General features: G+C 42.0%; 1 protein-coding gene across 1 annotated transcript in view; it reads right to left on the bottom strand.

Moving 5' to 3' along the window:
• Nucleotides 1–25,969, bottom strand: part of LOC138648241 (tenascin-R-like) — a 467,927-nt gene that overhangs the window by 423,303 nt on the left and 18,655 nt on the right. The window lies entirely within an intron of this gene.

Below are 25,969 nucleotides of genomic sequence, written 5' to 3'. Positions count from 1 at the left end.
ACGGGAATATATACTCTTATTTATAGAAGTCAAGGTGCATCCATCAAATCTGCCCCCGATACACAATTAGGGATGGTCCAATAAAAAACATAATACCGCAGCTGTCTTACGAAGCGTATTGAAAAGGAGAAGAATTAAATATTGGTAGACACATAGCCAATACTGAAGTCACTGAATTACTAGATTTCATTAGACACCAATGTCTGTAAGGCTATTTATAAGAAAGAAGACTCTAATTGAATGCAAAGTCTACAGGAACAGAAGGTCTCTCTATCAGACAAGTGCCAAGATTGGAAAATGTTTTCTATGGGCCCCAGTGAAAATTCCAGCTGTAGGCACGAGTGCCGTGGGTGAAGCTGGGCTATTAATACTACGACGGCACATGTGTACGGACTATTTTTAGCCTTGAAATTACAAGAATGGATGCATTGTGCTTCCAGATTCTAGAAAATACCTCTATGTAGAGGAAGATAAAAACGCTAGAAAAAAGTCCTAATTAAAATTTTGCTAAAATAAGAAGACAGCATATAAAATTTTCATTGAAATTAAAGATATTACTACATTGTATTTTACATTGTATAATAGTACTGCAAAAGTGTATGACTAGGTTTAATAAGGTTTTCCTGGACATTAATATTAATGACCTTATGATTTGTTATTGAATTCTAATCAAATTTTACAAAAATCTGTATTCGACAAAATAAGGATTTTTTGGCAATTAACTTCTGCGTGGATTAAGCAAAACGGTGGATGCTGACGGCTATTTTTGTAACACATAAATTGCCATCAAAAGGTTAAAAAATATATCCTTATCCTTATTCTCATCTTGCCGCTCACCTGTCCAGCGCCCCCGATACTCACCACCACCAGTCCGGTCCTCACTGCATCTTCTGATACTGGCGCTCATGCTGGATTTCCTGGGAGTGTTTAAAGAAGGTCATGGTGCACTTCATATAAGACAATAAACATGGAAGAGCGCTGCATGAGAAACACCAGGCGGTTTAACTGGGATGTTTCAATGAAAGGAGGGGGGATTAGCCTTTCACCTAGAAGGGTTGTGCACCCCTGCCCAACTCCGGGAGCAGAAAAGCCACCTGAGGAAGGATGCGATCCACTGCTGAAACCCGTAGTGGTTTATTAATAAAAGGTTTGTTTACTACTAATCCATTGTAGTGTGCTCTATAGCCATAGCGCTCCTTAAATTGATCACATACATATATTTTACAAAAATCATGCACTTCATGACCTCATGACACTGTGACTTCCCATGCGTTTGCACAAAACCCTCCCACGCCCCATGACGGCTGGAAATCTGGACTCTGCATGAGCGGTTGGGGATCCGAAGATGCAACAAGGAAAAGACTGGTGGCAGTGATAGATGATGGGCTCGAGAGGTGAGCAGTGAGGTGAGTATAAGGATTCTGTTTATCAACCTTTTGATGGCCCTTTAGGGGTCAGAAAAATGGCAGTCGGCAATCACCATTTTAATTTTTTTAGATATACTTATGTATTACATATTACATTTATTATCCATTTAGACCCCATAATAAGGAAGATTAAATTAGCAGGGAATAACTTGTCTGAAAATTGTATTTCCAAGAAAAAATACGTGAACAGGCGAATTCGAATTTTGCCTGATCTACTCATCTCTAGTTTTCAATAATATCCATCTCCCGACCCTCCAGCAATCACTCCAAAATTGGCACAGCTTCATACATAATTTTGCCCAATGGTGGCCACTACAGGAACTACAGGGTTATGCCATGTCCAGTGCCCCTTGTGCCCCAATATGGTGCAAATCAAAACTGCCAAGAATGGGCTAAATAAAAGAAAAAACTTAAACAATTATATTTGCATCTCCTCAGAGGTCCCTATACCTTTCCAACCTTTATTCCCTCTCTGGTCCATTGGTTTATACTCTACTTCCATATTCTAACTACACAGTGATGCTGACTGGGTCTTATGCGGTCATGTGGGGCTTGATTATTATTATCATCATTATTATTATTATTATTATTATAGTGCTATTTATTCCATGGCGCTTTACATGTGAGGAGGGGTATACATAATAAAAACAGGTACAATAATCTTGAACAATACAAGTAACAACTGGTACAGGAGGAGAGAGGACCCTGCCCGCGAGGGCTCACAATCTACAAGGGATGGGTGAGAATACAGTAGGTGATGCACATTATTAGCGTCAATTATGTGCTTTGCGCCTCATGTGACTGTGTGGGGCTTAGTCATTTGCAGCATCTGAAGACCGCGAACAAGAAGTAGGTCAAAAGGAAGTGATTGGAGGAAAGGACATTGACTGGAGATGGCGGAGGAGAGGTAAGGATAATAGTTTGTTTTTTAACTACTTCCTAACCCTTAGATTTTAGCAAAATAGCAGCTGGTTGGTCACTATTTTGATGGATTTGCATAAATTGAATCCCCAAAAATTCAAGACTTCTTAGACCCCAAGTTTTGGGGGAAGTTTGTAGGGAAACATCCCCAAGGTTTCAGCAGTTGAATGCCTACAGGTCTTTTTTCCTCCACCCCCGCTGGATAGCAGCAAGTAATTGCTTCATATTTTTGGTGCTCAAACATCTCCTGGGAATAACATTTGGCCGGGGGACTACCCTAATGAAAGATTCCAAATAATACACATATTAAGCTTGCCATTCACATAAGACTTGTCCTCAGATCTTGCCAGTATCTACAGGACCTATAAAATATCAACGAGGTCGCCTGTTGCTGAAACAAATATGTTGGATGATAACATAAAATAGGAGGTACATCGAAAAAACATTCTATACTCCTTTCCTTTCTACTTGGAGTATGTGGAGGGCATATGAGATAATTGGGGAGTTATGTGACCCCTGGATGGAGGAGTCACTTGGATAATTGGTTCTTTTGTATGTAGTTTAACCCCAACTTTAAAGTAGGTCAACACCCTGGATCTTAAGAACATATCTATACTTGGGTATAAGTGGATTGATATTAGGATAATTGCATTGTATTGGTTGGTGGGACATGTATTGGAACTGAAATTCCTTAGAAATTAGAAATATGCATTTTCATTATCATGGGCTATTATAAATCTGAACTTTTAACCATTGCTCTGGTGTCAAAGGTCGGATAACACTGAGTAGAATTGAAGATTCTCAAATTTTAAGTATAACTCACCCTAATAAACAAAAAAAATGAAATCTCATCTTCGCCTTCGGACGATAATGCTCCCGTTTTATCTGAGGTCAAAGAGGATTTACTTCTAGGTGCACATCAAGATATTGACTGAAATGCCGACATATAAATGATCTCCATAAATAGAATATAATATGTAACCTCTATCATGTGGCCATAAATCTTCTCCCAACTACATAGAAAAGGCGAAACTCTGTCATATTCTATATGGAAGAATTTATAAATGACATATTAATATTATAAATTATAGTGTTAATATTGGAAAATATGGGGGCAATCCTGATAATATTGTGTCAGGGAAATGTGACTGCATGGATAGAACTTCACCTTCATGAAAGGGAATGTATCACAGATATATTCTAATTAAAGGAGTTATACAGCTTATCATTTTTTTTAAAAAGCTGCTGTTGCAAAATAATGGGGGAATGGAAAGTGTAATTGTTGTTTCAGGAGAACTTGCAGTAGAATGTCTGTCTGCCTCTAATTCCTCCCTAGAATGTGTGTGTCTGCCTCTAGCTCCTCCCTGGAATGTCTGTGTCTGCTTCTAGCTCTTCACTAGAATGTCTGTGTCTGCCGCTAGCTCCTCCCTAGAATGTCTTTCTCTGCCTCTAGCTCCTCCCCAGAATGTCTGTCTCTGCCTCTAGCTCCTCCCCAGAATGTCTGTGTCTTCCTCTAGCTCCTCCCTAGAATGTCTGTCTGTCTCTAGCTCCTGCCTAGCATGTCTTTGTCTGTCTCTAGTTCCTTGTAACACCCGAGGTAACTGGTTGTTAGTGATATTGCCTTCTTCACGAGGAGGGTGATGCCACGCTTGGGGGCGAGGAGGATCCCTTTAACAGGTAACCAGTACATGCAACACTGTTCTGACTCCAGGCCAGAAGGGGGAGCTTGAGACCCAGATTCAGGGGAACTGCCCCTGGCTGGCTGGAGGAGTTAGTTTGTCAATCTATCAGAGGGGCAGAGGAGAGCTGAAGCAGACAGAGAAATTCTGAGAGAGGAAAGCTGGGGCCGTGCAGACAAGTGGTTCTGCAGCTCCTGAAAGGAGAGAGAAACAGAGCAGTCTGTAGGAGACTGAAAGGGGAAGAGAGGCACAGGAGAAGTAAAGAGCTAGAGAGAAGCTGCGACTGAGCTTCCTCCACGCTGAAGCGCAGAATACTGGTAGCCAGAAGACCGACAGGAGATTGCAGGTCGCCTGCCCACCTTTAACACCCGAAGGCACAGCCGCGCATAGAGCCCGGAGTCATCCTGAGAGACTCCTGTAAAAAGGCTTGCTCTGCCTGCCATGCGGGTAGTGTCCTACTAAAAGGGACAGAGAGAAAGTGAGGACCTTGTGTGAGGCCTAAGGCAGCAAGGGACTACAACACAGCGCAGAGAGGAAGGCTTCCAACCCCACCTAGCTAGGGGAAATTCCTGAATCGCTTCCAAGCCGGTCAGACCGCACCAGCACCTGTCTGTGATCCGTACCCTGGACTGTGGCTGCTTTACACCAGTAAAAAGGTAAAGAGACTGCAACTACACCATCTTTATCTACTACAGCGGGATCCATGGGGACCCAGCTTCACCAGTGGGAAGCCATACCATCCCTGTTGCCATACCATCACCCAGTGGACCCCTTTAAGCAGCGTCGGTCATCCCTGACCGAATGCCACAGGTGGTGTCACGAACACTCTTTATTCAAATAACCCTTTTAAAGACCTTACCTTTTACTTGGATGCCCAGGGCCATGGACCAGTTCGCTGCCACCGTGACCACCCCTTTAATGACCACCGCACCTGGCCCGAGTACCCCAGGGCCCTAGCGGGGCACTCCATCCTCCCTAGAATGTCTGTGTCAGCCTCTAGCTTCTTCCTAGAATGTCTGTGTCTGCCTCTAGCTCCTCCCTAGAATGTCTCTGTCTGCCTCTAGCTCCTCCCTAGAATGTCTGTGTTCCTCTAGCTCCTCCCTAGAATGTCTGTGTCTGCCTCTAGCTCCTCCCTAGAATGTCTCTGTCTGCCTCTAGCTCCTCCCTAGAATGTCTGTCGGCCTCTAGCTTCTCCCTAGAATGTCTATGTTCCTCTAGCTCCTCCCTAGAATGTCTGTGTTCCTCTAGCTCCTCCCTAGAATGTCTGTGTTCCTCTAGCTCCTCCCTAGAATGTCTGTGTCTGCCTCTAGCTCCTCCCTAGAATGTCTGTCTGCCTCTAGCTCCTCCCTAGAATGTCTGTCTTCCTCTAGCTCCTCCCTAGAATGTCTGTGTTCCTCTAGCTCCTCCCTAGAATGTCTGTGTCTGCCTCTAGCTCCTCCCTAGAATGTCTGTGTCTGCCTCTAGCTCCTCCCTAGAATGTCTGTCTGCCTCTAGCTCCTCCCTAGAATGTCTGTCGGCCTCTAGCTCCTCCCTAGAATGTCTATGTTCCTCTAGCTCCTCCCTAGAATGTCTGTGTTCCTCTAGCTCCTCCCTAGAATGTCTGTGTTCCTCTAGCTCCTCCCTAGAATGTCTGTGTCTGCCTCTAGCTCCTCCCTAGAATGTCTGTCTGCCTCTAGCTCCTCCCTAGAATGTCTGTCTTCCTCTAGCTCCTCCCTAGAATGTCTGTGTTCCTCTAGCTCCTCCCTAGAATGTCTGTCTTCCTCTAGCTCCTCCCTAGAATGTCTGTCTTCCTCTAGCTCCTCCCTAGAATGTCTGTGTTCCTCTAGCTCCTTCCTAGAATGTCTGTCTGCCTCTAGCTCCTCCCTAGAATGTCTCTGTCTGCCTCTAGCTTCTCCCTAGAATGTCTGTGCAAGCCTCTAGCTCCTCCCTAGAATGTTCAGCTGTCAGCTGCAGCCACTAATTGGTTACCGCCATCTACCATCTAAGCAAAGACCATGAGCAGTACAGGAGGGTCAGCGCTGGATGGAGGAGTGCTGTTACTTTTATTATTTTAGAAAAATGGCAGCTGTTATTCCCTAAACTGCTGTTAAAGGGAATCTATCACCAGGTTCTGCATAAAGTGGGCACCGACCCTGACTCCAGTGATGTGTCACTTACTGGGCTGCTTGCATTAATTTTGATAAAATCACTTTTAACAGCAGAGATTATCACTAAAGGGCTAGTAAACCTCCTGTCATGTAGTCCTCTAAGTTCATGAGCTCTGTCTAACCCCGCCACCACCACTGATTGGCTACCTTATGCCTATGCACAGTATACATGCAAAGCAGCCAATTAGTGGTGTGGGCGGGGTTTTACAGAGCTCAGCATTCGGAGAACTGCTAGATCTACAGCAGAGACCATAATAATATTATCAAAATACCAGCAATAAGCCCATTGCTGGAATCAGGGTCTCTGTCCCCATATTATACTGCTGTTAGATAGAAAAAAACTAGTGATGGATGCCCTTTAACAGAATTCATGCTTTGCAGCAGTCACATGGACCCCAGAATTCATTGTCATTTATGGACATTCAGCCACTGTCCTGCTCTGAAAAAATAACGTATTCCTCCATATCAAGTGATGGACTAAGGAGGAGTTATGAAAAACTGTATTTTCTGCACATACAGTGCTTTAAAAATCCTAGCGTTCATTGCTGAGGATTGGTGTCGGTGTCAGAATAATCTTACAAACTGTGCAATACCTAATGATGATATAAAAAAAAGCTGTAATATAAATGACCCAACTAAAACATTAGAAAAAAAAGCAGCACAAAACTCCTATAAAGAATAGAGCAGGCGGCGAGTATAGATCAGAGCTTTCCTTTGCATAAAGATCTCATTCCTTTGCCTCCAGTGCTGGAAATCTAAACAGGGGGATTATTTATATGTCTTGAGAACGCCTAATAAAGATGTAAATCATTTGTAAAGGAGGCTGTGAGCAAAATAATGAAAATGAGAGACGAGTCAGCAAATCCACCTCCACGGGTACGACGGCGAATTGCATAGTTTGGGCTTGGATGAATGCAGCTATTGAAAATTAAGCAGAAAAGAGGTGTTAATGCAAAGAGGTAATAATGGAGTCACCAGCGGAGTGCAGTATCTGTGCAGTGTCTAAGTGACTATTTTGCAAAAAAAACATATACATACTGACTAGCGCCATATTGACAATATGGTTTATACGTGTTGTTCGATGATGGATAACACAATTCCCATCTATTGATGCTTCTATCAGAACCATAACATACAATGGTGACCAAATTCTTTATAAAGTGACTAGTCTGAACATCCCAATCGCCTGCGCGGTGGGAGAGGGGTATAGCTATAAGGTATTTTTGCTCAACCTTCCTATACGTGTTTGAATTATGTACAGTATATAAAACAAGCCATGAAAATTCATAGAATCCTAGAACGGCAGAGTTGGATGAGACCTCCTGGGTCCTCGCATCCAACCACCTGCTCAATGCAGGACTTGCCAAACCATCTCAGACAGTTGTCTGTCCAACCTCTGTTTGAAGACTTCCATTGAAGGAGAACTCACCACCTCTCATTTTATTAAAAATGTCTCTATTCACACCTTTCCTTAAATAAAAATTTATAGAGTTATTCTAAAATTATCATCATCAGTTGTCCACAGAATAGGAGATAACTTTATGGTCAATTGTGGTCTTACCGATTGGAACCCGCAGCTCTGGCAGTCCCATAGAGAATGTATAGAGCGGTGGTGTGCATGCGCCGCCTCCACTCCATTCCAAAGTTGTTTTTCAGAGCACTGTTCTCAGGATCTTTTCTGTCTGTAGGTGGACTGGCATTTCAGTGTATGGAACTCTTTAAAGGGAATCTGCCAGCAGGTTTTTGCCATGGAATCTGATAGCAGCATAATATAGAGACATCTACAGTATATTCCTCCATCTTCTCCATTGTGTCAGTCCTTGGAAATCGGACCGCACTCAGATGTCATCTAAATGCAGTCCAATGTTTTCCACCAACTCATTGAGTTGCGATCCAAAATTCAGATAAAACTAGGCCATACTGTGATTTTTTTGTTGTTGTCGGATCGGCTCTGCTTGAGGAAAAGAAACCACACATGTAGACGGCCATTTAAAATAACATTGGTCCAAGTGTGATCCGATGTTTTGTCGGATCGCACTAGGATTGAAAATACGCTCGTCCGCACCTGCCCTTTCAGGGAATGTAATCTATTTATTTAAACTTTTGCTGGTTTCCATCCTTTTACTGTCCCTGAGTGGGGAAACTGCTCTCTCCAAAAGTGGCCAGGTTATCCACCCTGACCCTTACAATGCCCCTTCGCGCCTACGTTTCCTGCTCCCTTAGTGCATATTTGGATGTCAGGGTTCTGTCTGATTATGGAGCATCCCAGAGCCATATACTTAGGGAGTGTTTGCTTTTTAGAAGCTTTCAGGTGGCTTTTAGGGCATCTGGGAGGTGTCCCCTGGGAGTTTCTTGTATATTCCAGGAGCGCTGGCAAGAACACTATAAATTTATAGACCATATGAAAAGTCACCACAGAGTTAATTGAGCTGAATAAATGCACTTAGTATTCAGTTTTTCTCTGTCTGGCATTGAATTTACTACAATTGACAGTAAGAAGAACATTTTTATCAAAAGCGAGCTGTGGTTCTGAAATGCCGGAGACATTTCTATACATATATTTCATATATGCGTTGTATAGGAACAATACAAACAATATATCCGTCTAGCCTATTTATAATCGGGAATGCCAAGTCAATTAGTGACTATGGGTGTTACTTGGGGTCGCAGGAGGACATGGCAGTAAGACAGCTGATCTGAGATTTCTTTTCGAAATGTCTCATGTTTAATGAAGAATAAGTTGCATAACTAATTTTTCTAGTTCAGATCTACACAGCCGAGTTCCCTACGACAGCTCAGAGGTGCGTGTGATTAATGACATTTCCACACTGTTGAAAGGCCTATTTTTCCATTTTGCATGTGAGGCACGGGGATTGTGATTTGTGACAAGTAAATCCATCGGCTGTAAAAAATACATACAGGCACACAGGAGAGGCGCTTGTAATTTCACTTATCCAATTTCAACCTTACTTCAATTATAGGGTTTGTCCCATTAGAGCAACCCCTGACTGGGTGCTTTCATAAGAAATAACAAGGATTCCCAAACTCCCTTTGTACCAGAGTAGAAAACATCTGGAAACGATACCACTATTGATATTATATTCCCTTGCAACGATTGCTGTAGAGAACATGGGTGGTCTTGCAATCTTGCAAGTTTCGCACTGGCCACTGGGGTTGTTCAAGACAGATCCATACTTGTTGTTGTTTCAGGAAACAACGCATGTACAGTGCCTTCCAAAAGTATTCGGCCCCCTTGAACTTTTCAAACTTTCCCCACATATCATGCTTCAAACATAAAGATACTAAATGTAAATATTTGGTGAGAATCAACAACAAGTGGAACACAATTGTGAAGTTGAACGAAATGTATTGGTTATTTTAAATTTTTGTGGAAATTCAAAAACTGAAGAGTGGGGGTTGAATACTTTCGCAGGGCACTGTACATAGATGCAATGAGCTGACTTTGACCCTATTTTTTGTATTGGTCAGCTAATGAACATGTGGGAAAGGTTATTGTGAAAGGAGCTGGAACAGGGTCAGCTGTGACATCAACTATTGTGATTGGATGCTGTGTTATCAGCTGTGCATAGAGGTGTTATCTGTCATTGTCATCTTATCTCTGATGATAATGAGCCTGCTGATAACTCTTCTTGAAAAGAAAGTATAAGTATAAAATAAACAGTGACCAGTGTGAAAATTGCAAGATTACTAATTTTGTTTTTTAATAAAGCTTGTGACATGAGAAAAAAAATCAGCAAAATAAAAAAATACAAACAATACATTTAACAAAAATGTAAGTGTAAACAATGGGTCATTTTCTGATGATAGCTTCCTTTGGGACAGTTGGTATTGCACTTGGAGGCCAATACCAGTAAAAAAAAATTACCGGCAATGTCAAGTGTTGGTAATTTTGCAATATCAGACGAGCGCGTAATCTGGTTACTTCTCATGTGGATTGGATACGCCTATGTTGTCTCAACCACAAAAACCCAGGAACATCAGCAGGTTCAGGATTAGATTGAGTGCAGGATTGGTCCTGGTGGAAACTTACTGCAGGCAAGGCAACAAAGTGATAGAGATGGTCACTTCCATCCTGATTGTGCTACCTCGGGTGTCAACGGTGAAGAGCAGGGGGGCATTTGATAGCATCAGGCTAAGTTCACAAGACTGTATTTTCGGGCCAAGTCCGTGGAAGAAGCTGACAACACACACTGACTAATGTTATGCAATTGAGCTCTTCCTATGACCATTTTTTTTTACACAGACCGAATGTCCGTGCGAGAAAAAAAATTGCAGCATGGGTTAGTCTTTTCGGTTTATCGCATGGACTCATCTATTCAAGCCTATAAGTGCGTAAAGCAAATTGAGTCCCATATGGATCAACTGTGTACTGTGGCATCTCATTTTCACCGATACATTACAATTCTTTGACATAGAAAACCGTATTTGTTATTGTAAATTTTAACTCCATTTTTAACTCCGTTTGTATTGACCGCAATATATGATGCACGCATTATCTGAGATCCGACGGCCGAAGCAGCCGAGCTGGGGAAGGGAAAGAGACATTTATAGAGAGTAGAAAGAACAGCCCAGGAATAGTGTAATAGATGGTGCCTTATTGTGAATGTCAGAGACATTAGGATGTATAACCTTTACCGTGAGAAGAGGGAGAGAGCGAAGCCGTAACCGAACAAGACAAGATCGCTGTATGGGAGGGGAAGAGTAAATGGAAACTGAACATCAGAAATTCAAGGTAAAAGACAAGTGGAGGAGGAAGAGCAGAGAGGATACTTGAGAAATAGTAATAAAAAGGCTGTGATTAAAAGGATGAGACTCTATCAAGGGTGATAAATAATTTTAACAATGTACTTTGCCCATCCTCCGCCCGTCTCACGCTTTCACCTGAATAGTATATTTTTCACTTTCTATGGTAAAATTGTAAAGATATCAACCTCCTGCTGCTTCGGTCAGAGAGATTCACACGGATTTGTCTGCCGGCTGATTACTGCTCCACATCTCCCCAGGTGCACTCTCATTGACTGTCCTAATGACGAGCAGAATACTGGAGTGTTTCTCCGAGCCTTGATTCCTCTATGGGTTTTTCTTGCCACTTGTCTCCATCCGTCCCTCAACACTCTGCTTTTTTTTTCTCTTCTTTTATTTCCATTGTCTTTTTTTTTTTTTTATAGCAAAATCCAAGATATTTCTATAAAGACTCAATATGTGCCAGCGGCAGGAGGGGGCTGCATGCACTGGGATTTAATGGCTTCTGTGATTATGGCAGCTGCAGAACCCCTTGGACAATTAGTCTGTCAATCCATTTTCTGCTCCGTGATACTGAGCATTGATTGCACTAGTGTCTAATCATCAGAGTATTAACCGGCTCAGGTCCTGAGAGACTTGCAATATGAGGAGCTCCTGGACAAGGTCATTGATCTATCTGATGGGTTTACTGATCTGTCGATATGCATAGGAGGTTAATATATGCAGGAGCCGGAGCCTGCGCTCCCTTTAGACCATATAATCAACCGCAGATATTGATGTCTCCTATGTGTTACAATAAATATAAAAAGTAAATAATTCACTTGAGAACATATTTTATGAGTTATCTGTGTTATTATATGGAACTACATGTAATCTTATTTTATGATCTTACATGGTGACGATAAATCTATCCAATTTAATCTCATCTGATATATTGCATAAGTATTAATGTATTCATAGACAATCTGCTAAAGACTTTATTTAAAAATGATGTTGTTTTACCCCAGAAAAATCTCTCCAAAGGCGTCGGCCACTAAGTGTTTCCCTTCTGTGTAACTTGCTCTTCACTGCCTGTTGTCAAGTGCAATCCATCTCTTGTAACATAGAGATTTATCAAAGGAAGCGAGGTTAATCTTTGACTCTCTGCTTCTGCTCTCCTGTCTGTCAAACTCCATATAGGCACAACAGTGAGGCCAGCATGTAATTCAGATCAGGCAAACCACTGGACAAGGCAGGTGCAATGCATTCTGTGAAATAAGAGAAGGGGGTTCCAGCTCCTGTAGTTCTGGAAGCCGGCTGATAACACGAACTGAAAAAATTGTGAATGACAAGTCACTGAGTCTGATTCAGGAGGACCTATTAAGCAGATACAGTATGTGCATCAAAAGCAGGTTTTACTTTTTGTTGAAGGGGGATGAGAGCAGCATGTTTTTCTACAGCATTTGCTTTAAAAGTACTAGTATGACTTAAAGGGAAGGTCCGAATGCAAAGTCATTTTGATTCTCAATCCCTATTTAGTGCCGTAATTTAAACTATTTTCTAATATACTTGCATTAAAAATTCTCTGTCATTCCCTAACTACACTTACTGCTTTTGTATTTTCTTTTTGATGGTGCTCTGTTTGAGAATACTCAAACAAAGTGTCATGAGGGGTCACTGCTACAGTCTCTGTCTCCTCCCAGAAATGAAGCATTATCCGTGACGTTCATTTCAGGAGATGGACTAGTCCCTACACATTGTGCACTGTGTGATGCACACAATGACAGCGCACGTTCTCGCTGGCTCAGATCAGCAGTAACAAGCTGGCAACAAAGCTGTGTCAGACTACCCAGCATATAGAAAGCATCATCACCCAGCAAGTGACACCAATGGTCTCTGCAAGCCAGGTATTCTGACCCTGCTCTGTAGCCATCTTGTTACTGATGATCTGAGTTGGTAACAAAGAGTGCGCTGTCATTGTGCACATTGCACACAGAGTATCCCAGCAAACAAAGGTCGCTGATGTATAGTATAGCTTTTATGAGCTTATTTTCCAGAAACAGTGCCTTCTTGGCTGCTTTTGGTATTGCTGGTAAGCCACGTTCACATTAATGACGGTGAACCACAGTGCACAGGCACCGCAATGAACAAGAGGCTTTCTAAATATGGGAATACATTTCCTTTGGGCTGATTCACATTTCAGTCTGAATGGGAAAACCTGATGAATTGTGTATCCCTAGACCCATCCCTACACCTCTTTGTACATCCCTACATATCTCTTTCAGAAGCAATGTGAATATTAGCTGGTTCCATTTACCTCACTTTGTAAAGCAGTGAGGAATCATGAGGAATCAAACACAACTGAGACCACGTTCTCCATACATATCAATTTTGGGGTTGCTTCTTTAGTATGTAACATATAACCTTAAAATTACATACCATCTGTAAATTAAATCTTACAAACCTGCTTTTTGTCTTCTACCCTAGGAAAAAAAACAAATGAACACCCTAAATAATCCTAACTTTAACAACTTATCCCAGCCCATTGCACATAATTTTACAGTTTTCATATGGATAAAATTCTACATAAGTACGTTAGTAACGTTCTACGTACATTGCATTACTTATAGTACAGCTGATCCTGATTTACAGCCAGTATAATAATCCAGAGCTGCATTAACCTTCGAAACTCAAATATTTAAACCGTCCTTACTAACTCGTTATCTGATCTGTAGAAATGGGAGAATTTATTCTCAGGACCCGGGTCCAGCGATCCAGTGAGTATTCCAGGTCAGACCTCTGGACGGGAGCCCTGCAATTCACATCTTACTTTACGACATCACAACTGTGGGTTCTTCTTTCGATTACCCGGTCTAGCGCAACATTGTGTGTGTGTCACACCGCAGTTATGACGACATCGCACCAGCCTAGTTAATGAAAAGAGGAGCCACAGATGCTGTCAGGTTAGAGGAGAATTGCAGGGCTCCCATCCAGTGGTCATGGAATGTCGACCTGACCAATAGACCACTGGGGTCCTGAGAATGGATTCTCCCATCTCTACTGATCGGGAATTATTCTGGTATTTAGCATTCTGGGAAGTGCAATGCAAGAATTAAAATGTATGCCCCACTGCATGTATCGTCCCTCATCTGTTGTCTGATTAGACTGTTTTCAATCGCAATTTCAAGAACTAAGTGGCTGACAAAAGCGTGCACACACAGAGAGGTATCACCTGGTAAAGAGAACCCAGCTGTGTTGTGTGAATGCATAACACCTGTGGACTTGTGTAACCACTGCGGCAGCGACATAGCTGGAGGACAGAATCTTCTTCCAGATGTATAATAGTAGAGGAGAACGATATCATGTTGAATGGGCTTCGCTGCGGTGAGAAGCCTTTTGTGTTCCAAAATAGTTCTTTATTGTTCCTGCGCGTTTCGGTGCCGGACCAACACCTTTATCAGGGTTAAAAAGCCAAATATGGTTAATATCAATTATAGAAATAATTTTCAGTCCTTTAATTCTGATAAAGGTCCTGAAACGCATTGGAACAACGAACTGCCACTTTGGAACACACAAGGCTTCTGATTTACCGCAGTGCAGCCCATTCAACGTGATAGAGGAGGAGGATATTTCATCTGTAATTTTGCAGAATTGTACAGATGAGCAAAATGATTTGACTGACCATGGTGCAGTGTCCAGTTCAGACCTCCATGACTGGCACTGGGCGCCTAATATGATCCCTTGTAATGTTGGATCCTCCATGTCAGCCTGGCCCAGTGTAGCGGACACTAACCAACGCTGGCTGTCATGGAAGTCCGCAAACTGGCCAAGTGACATAGTAAGATGCAGAGGTTCCCTGGATGGCGGGTAGAGCTTTGCCAGTGCAGAAGTACAAGAGAGGGCGGAAAAGGACGCCGGAACAGAGTAGTTCAAATCTTTTTGCTCTTCTCTACAGAATTGTCACCGCTGCTTTGGACTATAATGGTCTGTAAGTTTCATAAGTGGATTTCTTGTTAAAACAATATGGGGCTTTTCCATCTCATGCAAAATTTGTGCAGTTGTTTACGCACTTTTCAGTTTTGATTTGGTTTTTCATGCAGCTATTGGAACATTTTTTTCACCCAATTTTTTAAAACCTCTTTAGAGTCAACAAATTCCACGAGAATTTGTCATCTATTTTTTTTTGTGTGTGCGTGGGATAGCTTTTAAAACAAGAACATAAAAAATAAATAAAGTAGAAACAAAAATTTGGCTTTCCTGGTGACACTGTTGGGGATTTATTCAATTTATTCAAAATTGAAGGCATACTGAACCAGCATGGCTACCACAGCATCTTGCAGCGGCATGCTATTCCATCCGGTTTGTGTTTAGTTGGACCATCATTTATTTTTCAACAGGACAATGACCCCAAACACACCTCCAGGCTGTGTAAGGGCTATTTGACCAAGACGGAGAGTGATGGGTGCTATGCCAGATGACCTGGCCTCCACAGTCACCAGACCTGAACCCAATCGAGATGGTTTGGGGTGAGCTGGACCGAGAGTGAAGGCAAAAGGCCAACAAGTGCTAAGCATCTCTGGGAACTCATTCAAGATTGTTGGAAGACCATTCCCGGTGACTACCTCTTGTAGCTCATCAAGAGAATGCCAAGAGTGTGCAAAGCAGTCATCAAAGCAAAAGGTGGCTACTTTGAAGAACCTAGAATATAAGACATACAGTGGGGCAAAAAAGTATTTAGTCAGTCAGCAATAGTGCAAGTTCCACCACTTAAAAAGATGAGAGGCGTCTGTAATTTACATCATAGGTAGACCTCAACTATGGGAGACAAACTGAGAAAAAAAAATCCAGAAAATCACATTGTCTGTTTTTTTATCATTTTTTTTGCATATTATGGTGGAAAATAAGTATTTGGTCAGAAACAAACAATCAAGATTTCTGGCTCTCACAGACCTGTAACTTCTTCTTTAAGAGTCTCCTCTTTCCTCCACTCATTACCTGTATTAATGGCACCTGTTTAAACTTGTTATCAGTATAAAAAGACACCTGTGCACACCCTCAAACAGTCTGACTCCAAACTCCACTATGGTGAAGACCAAAGAGCTGTCAAAGGACACCAGAAACAAAATTGTAGCCCTGCACCAGGCTGGGAAGACTGAATCTGCAATAGCCAACCAGCTTGGAGTGAAGAAATCAACAGTGGGAGCAATAATTAGAAAATGGAAGACATACAAGACCACTGATAATCTCCCTCGATCTGGGGCTCCACACAAAATCCCACCCCGTGGGGTCAGAATGATCACAAGAATGGTGAGCAAAAATCCCAGAACCACGAGGGGGGACCTAGTGAATGAACTGCAGAGAGCTGGGACCAATGTAACAAGGCCTACCACAAGTAACACACTACGCCACCATGGACTCAGATCCTGCAGTGCCAGACGTGTCCCACTGCTTAAGCCAGTACATGTCCGGGCCCGTCTGAAGTTTGATAGAGAGCATTTGGATGATCCAGAGGAGTTTTGGGAGAATGTCCTATGGTCTGATGAAACCAAACTGGAACTGTTTGGTAGAAACACAACTTGTCGTGTTTGGAGGAAAAAGAATACTGAGTTGCATCCATCAAACACCATACCTACTGTAAAGCATGGTGGTGGAAACATCATGCTTTGGGGCTGTTTCTCTGCAAAGGGGCCAGGACGACTGATCCGGGTACATGAAAGAATGAATGGGGCCATGTATCGTGAGATTTTGAGTGCAAACCTCCTTCCATCAGCAAGGGCATTGAAGATGAAACGTGGCTGGGTCTTTCAACATGACAATGATCCAAAGCACACCGCCAGGGCAACGAAGGAGTGGCTTCGTAAGAAGCATTTCAAGGTCCTGGAGTGGCCTAGCAAGTCTCCAGATCTCAACCCTATAGAAAACCTTTGGAGGGAGTTGAAAGTCCGTGTTGCCAAGCGAAAAGCCAAAAACATCACTGCTCTAGAGGAGATCTGCATGGAGGAATGGGCCAACATACCAACAACAGTGTGTGGCAACCTTGTGAAGACTTACAGAAAACGTTTGACCTCTGTCATTGCCAACAAAGGATATATTACAAAGTATTGAGATGAAATTTTGTTTCTGACCAAATACTTATTTTCCACCATAATATGCAAAAAAAATGATAAAAAAAACAGACAATGTGATTTTCTGGATTTTTTTTTCTCAGTTTGTCTCCCATAGTTGAGGTCTACCTATGATGTAAATTACAGACGCCTCTCATCTTTTTAAGTGGTGGAACTTGCACTATTGCTGACTGACTAAATACTTTTTTGCCCCACTGTATTTTCAGTTGTTTCACACTTTTTTGTTAAGTATATAATTCCACATGTGTTACTTCATAGTTTTGATGCCTTCAGTGTGAATGTACAATTTTCATAGTCATGAAAATACAGAAAAATCTTTAACCCCTTTCTGACCTCGGACGGGATAGTACGTCCGAGGTCAGATCCCCTGCTTTGATGCAGGGCTCCGCGGTGAGCCCGCGTCAAAGCCGGGACATGTCAGTTGTTTTGAACAGCTGACATGTGCCCGTAATAGGCGCGGGCAGAATCACGATCTGCCCGCACCTATTATCTAGTTAAATGCCGCTGTCAAACGCAGACAGCGGCATTTAACTACCGCTTCTGGCCGGGCGGCCGGAAATGACGTCATCGCCGACCCCCGTCACATGATCGGGGGTCGGCGATGCGTCAGGATGGTAACCATAGAGGTCCTAGAGACATCTATGGTTACTGATTGCCGGTAGTTGTGAGTGCCACCCTGTGGTCGGCGCTCACAGCACACCTCCATTTCTGCTACATAGCAGCGATCAGCAGATCGCTGCTATGTAGCAGAGGCTATTGTGTTGTGCCTGCTTCTAGCCTCCCATGGAGGCTATTGAAGCATGGCAAAAGTAAAAAAAAAAAATGTGAAAAAAATAAAAAAAATAAAGTTTAAATCACCCCCCTTTCGCCCCAATCAAAATAAATCAATAAAAAAATCAAATCTACACATATTTGGTATCACCGCGCTCAGAATCGCCCGATCTATCAATTAAAAAAAAGCATTAACCTGATCGCTAAACGGCGTAGCGAGAAAAAAATTTGAAACGCCAGAATTACGTTTTTTAGGTTGCCGCGACATTGCATTAAAATGCAATAACGGGCGATCAAAAGAACGTATCTGCACCAAAATGCTGTCATTAAAAACATCATCTCGGCACGCAAAAAATAAGCCCTCAACCAACCCAAGATCACGAAAAATGCAGACGCTACGAGTATTAGAAAATGGCGCAACTTTTTTTTTTTTTGTAGCAAAGTTTGGAATTTTTTTTCACCACTTAGATAAAAAATAACCTAGTCATGTTAGGTGTCTATGAACTCGTACTGACTTGGGTAATCATAATGGCAGGTTAGTTTTAGCATTTAGTGAACCTAGCAAAAAAGCCAAACAAAAAACAAGTGTGGGATTGCACTTTTTTTGCAATTTCACCGCACTTGGGATTTTTTTCCCGTTTTCTAGTACACGACATGCTAAAACCATTTATGTCGTTCAAAAGTACAACTCGTCCCGCAAAAAATAAGCCCTCACATGGCCAAATTGACGGAAAAATAAAAAAGTTATGGCTCTGGGAAGGAGAGGAGTGAAAAACGAACACGGAAAAACGAAAAATCCCAAGGTCATGAAGGGGTTAAATGAGGTGTGTCCAAACTTTTGGTCTGTACTGTATATTTTAAAAATCTATTTATATATTGGTCTCTTTTTACTTTATGAAGTTTTCTAAGAGGTCATCATTAATCCACTTTAATAATAAAACAGTTTACAGTAAGCTCTTAGGGGTTCTGTAGTGAAGACATTATTTACAATGGATGGATTTGGAGCGTCAATCATTTTAAAAAGATCTAAAAAGTATATTCGGCTTAGAAAACTAACTTGGAAAATAGGCAAAAATGGTGAAAATTCACATGAAGTCCACTGATGATATTATAGTCATTTACAATGAGATGTAATTGCCTAAATACCGTCTTCCAAAATGACACAACACATACAATAATTCCCCATTATGTTCCATTCACTGTGCCTCTTTACACTTCTACGCCACAGGTACAAAATGTCGCTATTATCCTGCATTATCCTTACTCTCAATCCATCACCTTTCTCACATTCGATCTATTTTAAGCCTCCTGAACTCATTTCTCTATCTCCACTTACAATTACTTCTACAAGTATTTGCTCCTCTTTCCACATCTATTTATTCCCTGTTCTTCTCATTTATTTCGAGTTCTTCGCCCCGGCACTCTTTATTCTGAATTCTTTTTTGAATGAAGTCTGGTTTAAGAGTCTTGATTACTAAATTATCACTGCACGAAGCTTTATAAACGACTTTATTACACACATGAGCAACTTTCCTGCTGGAAAGTTGAAAGGTGTTATAGAAAAGAAAGACCCAATGCATCTTAAAAAAGCGTTCCATCGGAGAAATTAAGTTGGTCGACCCCCATTTCCATATCGTCAAAAAAGAATGGAATTTTAACAAGTAAATATTCGGAGCAGGTGAATGCTTTTAGTGAACTCGTTCCCTTTAGCTTTACATTTTTATGGTTTTTTTATGCGAGTATGAAGTAACAAACTCTGTACTAGTGTGTTTTCTGTGAACATGTAATTTTTTAAACTGTCTAAAAGTTATTAAAAAAAAAAAATAGAAAAGACTGGAGGAAAATTATCAAAATGGCATACCCTAAAGTAAAGTCAGCATAATTTGCTGGCCATGTTATACACTTTTATCTTCAATATGGTACATATTAGCCGATGTCCTCTTTAAGATGAAAATTGTATCTTCAGGGAGGAAGAGGACCTGAATGCTAATGCCATCTACTGAAAGTAGCAATCTAATTTTGCTACGACCTATAAGCCTCCTTACCCTGGCATGTCAGTCTCCATAAGAAGAAACGTTACCCCTTAGATCCCAGTCAGAGGTCTCTCTCATAGCCAAATCAGATCTCATGCTTTGCACTGATGAGGGGGCAACACCCGAAACACACGTCTAGAAATTGAGATTCTGGTTTGGCTTTCACCCTAAGCCATGTAGGAAGGCTCGATAAAGGGTAGAAAATGTTAGGATTGCTATTTTCAATAGGTGGCACTAAAGTTCAACTCTTCTTCCTCTCTGAAGAGATCATTTGCTCATTATGGTGGTAAAAAAACATGTAAAACACCATTTTGGGCATATGCCACTTTTTGCCACAATGTGTAACAGAATTCTGAGGCCTTTTCCTTTCCATTTTTCCCATATTGCTTCTATACCCATAGCCCACAAACAGAATGTACGTTATGCACTTAGTTACGATGTTTCTATGGATGGTACAATGAAATGACACTGAAATAAAACAGTTGAGATAAACATTATCATTGTGGAACTTGGTTTGTTTCACTGACCTTTACTTACTCGTTTTCCCATATTTGAGAGGTGCTTTTTTTTTTCCAAATGTCACCGGTCTGTAAAGTCTATGCAGATAAATGTTATGTTGTTAAAGTGACAAGTTGTACAAATCAAGTGTCATTATCCTGGCCCCAGTCATACCTAGTGATACCTAGAGAAAGAAAAAAAATATTGCACAAATTCCCACGTAGGTTGCTCTATTCCCGTGATTTTGGCTGGGTGTCGGTACGCAACTGGATTGAAGGCTTTGGTGTAAGGTGGTCCTCCTGGAATTAATTCTAATGGATAAATTGGAATGAACACCAATCCTATTGGTGGATAGTATTGTGGATGGACAACCAGGGCAATCTTAATGATTAGAGTTGAGAAAAAAAGATTCCAAGGACCCTGGTCCAGAGGTAATATCTGTAGTCCATGGATGCAAGATTAGAGCACTGCAAGCCTCCTACTACCTGCGACATTCTTGGCTCCTCTTCTGATTAGTTTGTCTTCATGATGTCATGCATACATCTTGCCATGATGGAATAAATTGAAAACTGTTGAAGGAAAGAGCGCAAATAGTGTCTTATCTGAAAAGGTTAATCCTTAAGATTTCCCTCACCAGATGTAGCTGAGTTGAAGCATTGAAAAGATTCGCTGCAGCAGATCCACGAGTCCAGGAAGGACCAGCCGTGGTCCTTCCTGGACTCGTATGGTGTTTCCTGATGGAGTCTTGAACTCTGAAACGCGTAGAATAATAGAGCCACATGTACTAATAATTCTGGAATTCCAGTGATTCAGCAGCGCAGAAATTTAGCACAATTTTCCCAATCTGTATCTCATGATGGAATAATGGTACATGGCACTCCTAGTATCTTCCTAGGTGCTCGAATACACTTCCAAACCATAAGCAAGTATATGAAGAACTCAGAACTTAATAGGATAGCTGGAAACAAAGATTTATCTGAATCAATTTAGAACAAATTTGACATTTTGGTCTTTGGTCTGGAGCGTCATCAGATTAAAGGGGATTGCAACACGGAATACAATGTGTTGGATTTAGAAGATGAGCTGCACACCGATAAGAATGATGTCTGTTTCCACTGATTTCTGTCCAGACCAAAGGCCAAAACAAAAATTTTTGTTTTGGATTGATTCAAGTAAACCTTCGTTTCCACTTATCCAACTGAGAGTTGAGTTTTTCATATACTAGCAGCAATACAGTGACATAATTAAGAAGAGGCGCCAGATGATGCCTCAGGTAGTAGGAGTTCTCTGGATTGGCAGCCATGGATTACCGACTTGGCCATTAGACCAAGGTGGTACAAATATTTTTGCTTATCTCTAGTCATAACTAGACAGCAAATTATAGAACCAGAAGACAGAAGCATGAGAGGAATTCCCAGACATGATGAGCAACAGCTGGGCAAACACATTAGGTGAAAGCTGAAGAAAGGTCATCAATCACCGTCATGGAGGTTTTATCGTAGAAGAACATTAACATTGACCTAATATATGTCACTGGCCATCTTTAAATATTTTGTTGAGTGTTGATGTTTGTATCAATATAGTCTGATAAATGAATGCATAGGAATTGTAATCTTACAAATGTCTAATTGTGTTAAGGACTCCAATGTATCCAATTTATCATATCACATAACAATGCATTCTCATGAGAAGCATATAAAACTCTCAACAAGCAACAATGCACATCAGGACCACTAGAAGATCACACATAGATACAAGCAGCATAAATACGTCCCAATAGAGTAAAATCATGACTTTTCTATTTTCAAAGGGAATCTGTTACCAAGTTTTTGCCACCTCTTCTGAGAGCAGCATAATGTAGGGAAATGGTCCCTGATTCCAAGAATGTATCACTTAGTTTACTGGGTGCAGTGTTATGATCTGGTGGCCTAGGAGCAGCATGAGACGGACTCTGGAGAAGGTGGTCCCTGTACTGACCGCAAACCCTGAACCTAGCAGCGCAACTAGAAGTAGCCGTGGGGGGTACCTAACACTCCCTAGACCCCTCGGCACAGCCTAAGATCTAACTACCCCTAAAGACAGAAACAGGAAACCTATCTTGCCTCAGAGAAAATCCCCAAAGGATAGATAGCCCCCCACAAATATTGACTGTGAGAGGAGAGGGAAATAACATACGCAGATATGAAATCAGATTTTAGCATAGGAGGCCATACTAGCTAAAAAGAAAGAATAGAACAGAGTACTATGCGATCAGTATAAAACCACTAGAAAATATCCACCGCAGAAAATACGGATCACCACATCTGACTAAAGACTTGGGGGGTATATCTGCATCTCCAGAGAAATAGCTAGGCTGCAAAAAATCCTTCACAGACTAAGCTAGACAAGACAAAAACATGAAAAAGCACAGAACTATAAGGTCCACCGCAGGTGGACAGCAAAAACAAAGCCAGGACTTATCTTTGTAGAAAAGCACAGCAAACTGGAGAGACCAGCAGGGAAGTGAATCCTTCCAGAACAATGGACAACTGGAACTGACTAAAGGATCCTGCAAAGCTATATACCCCAGTCAGTTTTGCAATTAGTAGATACACCTGTCCACTCCTGCAGTCCAGGCACAACTGCATTACCCTCTACAACCACCGGAGGGAGCCCAAAAGCTGAATTCACAACAGTGCAGTGGTTGTGACACAATCACAGGTTTTAGATGTAGCATGAAGCAGAGCTCAGAGAGCTAATCCCGCCCACACCACAGGTTTCAGTGCACATTGTCTATTTGCAGTGAGCTGCTTATTAGAGGAGGGGGCGTGGTCAGACCAGGGCTCATGAGAGCTTTAGTCCAGACAGCTATAATCTACTGGCGCTAAACGTTCATTGTATTGAAACAACATCACACAGCCTAATAAGTGACACACATCCCTAATTGTGTCTCAGCCTCTACCTCATGCTGTCCTCATATTACATAGCAAATTCCTGCTGACAGATTCTCTGTTAAAACATGTCATTTTTCCCCACTCCTCTCTAGCTCGGTGGATTGAAGGGGCAATCACTCTTGAATTATACATAGTTTGTCTAACCATATAGAGGGAGACAAATTAATTTAGACTGTCTACTTTCTGCTGTTCAGACTCGAGCGTAACATTGTGCCCAGCTCTCAAGGACAAGGCTTTGCTTTTCTGTTATATAGCAGAGTATTATTAAGGTGTCCTGAATGTGACGAACTTTACACCCAAAGTTTATGCTTTTTTTCTTGAATATGTTTCGGATCACATAGGTATTAGTAATAGGATGCTGGTGTAATATCTAAATGTATGTGAACCCCTATTTCAGTGTACATGCAGTCAAGGCCGCCATCAGAGTGTTACTGATGTATGGGGCCCGGTGGGCAGAAGCAAAGTGTGGGGCTCGGACTGGATGAGCCACTGTATGGCAGACTGCGTGGCACATGGCCTGGGCTAATTAATTTACTTTATTAAGCCCTGGGGCCCAGTCACTTCTGCAGCTACTTACATTGTATGACCGCAGCAGACGGGCCGGACGTGTCTGACACCAGTGACGTCCGACACTGCTTGCCCGACCTCTGCTCCTAAGCCGCCGGTGCAACCCAGGCCCTTGTGGCACATTATATGCAGGAGTTCAGGGCCCGAAAGTGATGAGGTGTGTGCACCCGCCTACTCGCCAGTCCGACCTCCCATTAGCCCACCCACTGGCCCACCCACTACTCTTTTTGGACCTCCCTCCCTTCTCATGCAATGTGAATTTGGAGGCCGTCTATGTCTGCTGCCTGCCTGCAAACTACTAAGTACTACTAAGTGTAACCCTACTGATTGCTGCCTGTCTGCAGTAAAGTACAGCTGCTTGTCTTAAAGGGATATTCTAGCAGCCGAATACTTATCCCCTTTCCAAATACACAACATATGGGATAATTATCAGGGCCAGTTCACATGGTTTGAGAGGTGGAGGCAGAGAAAGGGTGGAGCCTGGGCAAAGTCTCAAGGGGGCCCGAAAATGTTGCCAGTATGGGGCCCTGATATTCCTGTTGGCAGCCCTGCATGCAGTATTCAGACCCAATTGCAGAAAAAGCTGTTCCACCTTAAGTTTTCACTGCAGGTTGTCCATGTTCATCATTCTATAGACAGGTGATTTATTCAGGAATTAGCTCTCAATCAATAATGGTACCTGACTTACTGAAGAATTAATGCAGAGCCTCGGCTTCCTATTATAATAATTAATGGAGCCTACCTCTAAAAGAGATGGCAGTCTCGCTTTCCTGTTAGTAAAAGATCTAGTTGTCATTCTCTTTAATCAAGCAGCATGAAACAATGGCATTAAGAACTTTGAAGCGAGCGTCCACTTCTGAACGCCATTGTTATTTTAATCTAAATTCTGTGCTGATTATGTTCTTAATATATATCTTTACAATGTTTGGAGCTTAGTTTTTTTTCTCACTTAGAGGTCACACAAAATCAGTAAAAATAAAAATGCATCACCTCCTCTACAAAAAAAATAGCATAAACTGTTTTTGGTGCACATACCAGTCTAATATGTCTAGGAACTGCGTATATTCTCATGCTCTATAACATGCCGTCTTTTTGAGTGGGTGGTGCCTTTGCATCAGCATTCTGCAAGCACTATAGGAGCTGGAACTTCCTTTCACTCTATTGCTCTTGCCATTGTCCAATCGTTTGCCTTTCCTGAACGCAACACATGCCTCTATGGATTGCTTGTAGGCAGTTTGGCAGACTTTTTTTTTTTAAAGCCCAAGCTTCTGCTCTTTTTCCCGAGTGCGCTAAACAAGTGATTCATTGTGCCACAAAAAAAGTGTCCTTGGATGCGGTCAGTTGTAACTGTCACCAACGGGAGAAAGGCTCCAAAGACCGTTCCTCATCCCTCTGAGGCTTCAGGCCATAGCGAGGGACAGGGACAAGTAGCCTCCCCTAGCTGAAGCCAAGGGAGACCCAATATCACCCCCAGCATCTGCCTGGGCTCCCACCCAAGCGTGAACTAGAAGCCATCAATAGTCAGCTCCCCTCCCGAGAGAGGAGAACCTGAGGTCGGGGGAGCGGAACCTGATGGCTACACACTACCCCTAGGCCTATCAGAAGGGAACCCGTAAGGGAACCGCATCCTAACAAATCCAAGTGCAAGACCATTAGAATAAACCATGAGCTCCATAACTGAGAAGTTCTGGCTGCCGCCAACACCAAAGACCACTGATCGGTGGTGGTAAGGATAGATCATCAATATTAAAGTAGTAGGCATCCTCTTTAATTATGTAAAATGACCAGCTTTTAAGAAAAACAATATTAATGTGCAATCCTTTGTTGGGAGTAGTTTATGTAATATGTATCTATAAGAAGCCACCCAGGAGATGTGATATGGCTTGCAGTCTGTCAAAGGTTTTGGTAGGATGTGGGATATTAAATTACATTTGTAATGTGAGGAAATTGAGCAATTTATCACATCCAAGAAAAGGTCAATATCGGCCGGATCAGCAAACAATCTAATGTGTATGGACGCCACCCAACTAATTCCATCACAACCACATTTAATGTCGGGAGATAAGTATCTGCCAAAGAAGTCTCTCATAGAGACAACAAGAACTTTTTTTTAACTCATCCATTC

The sequence above is a fragment of the Ranitomeya imitator genome, chromosome 8 (genome assembly GCF_032444005.1).
Source record: "Ranitomeya imitator isolate aRanImi1 chromosome 8, aRanImi1.pri, whole genome shotgun sequence".
NCBI classification, from domain to species: domain Eukaryota; kingdom Metazoa; phylum Chordata; class Amphibia; order Anura; family Dendrobatidae; genus Ranitomeya; species Ranitomeya imitator.
This window is presented reverse-complemented; position numbering and strand designations above follow the sequence as displayed.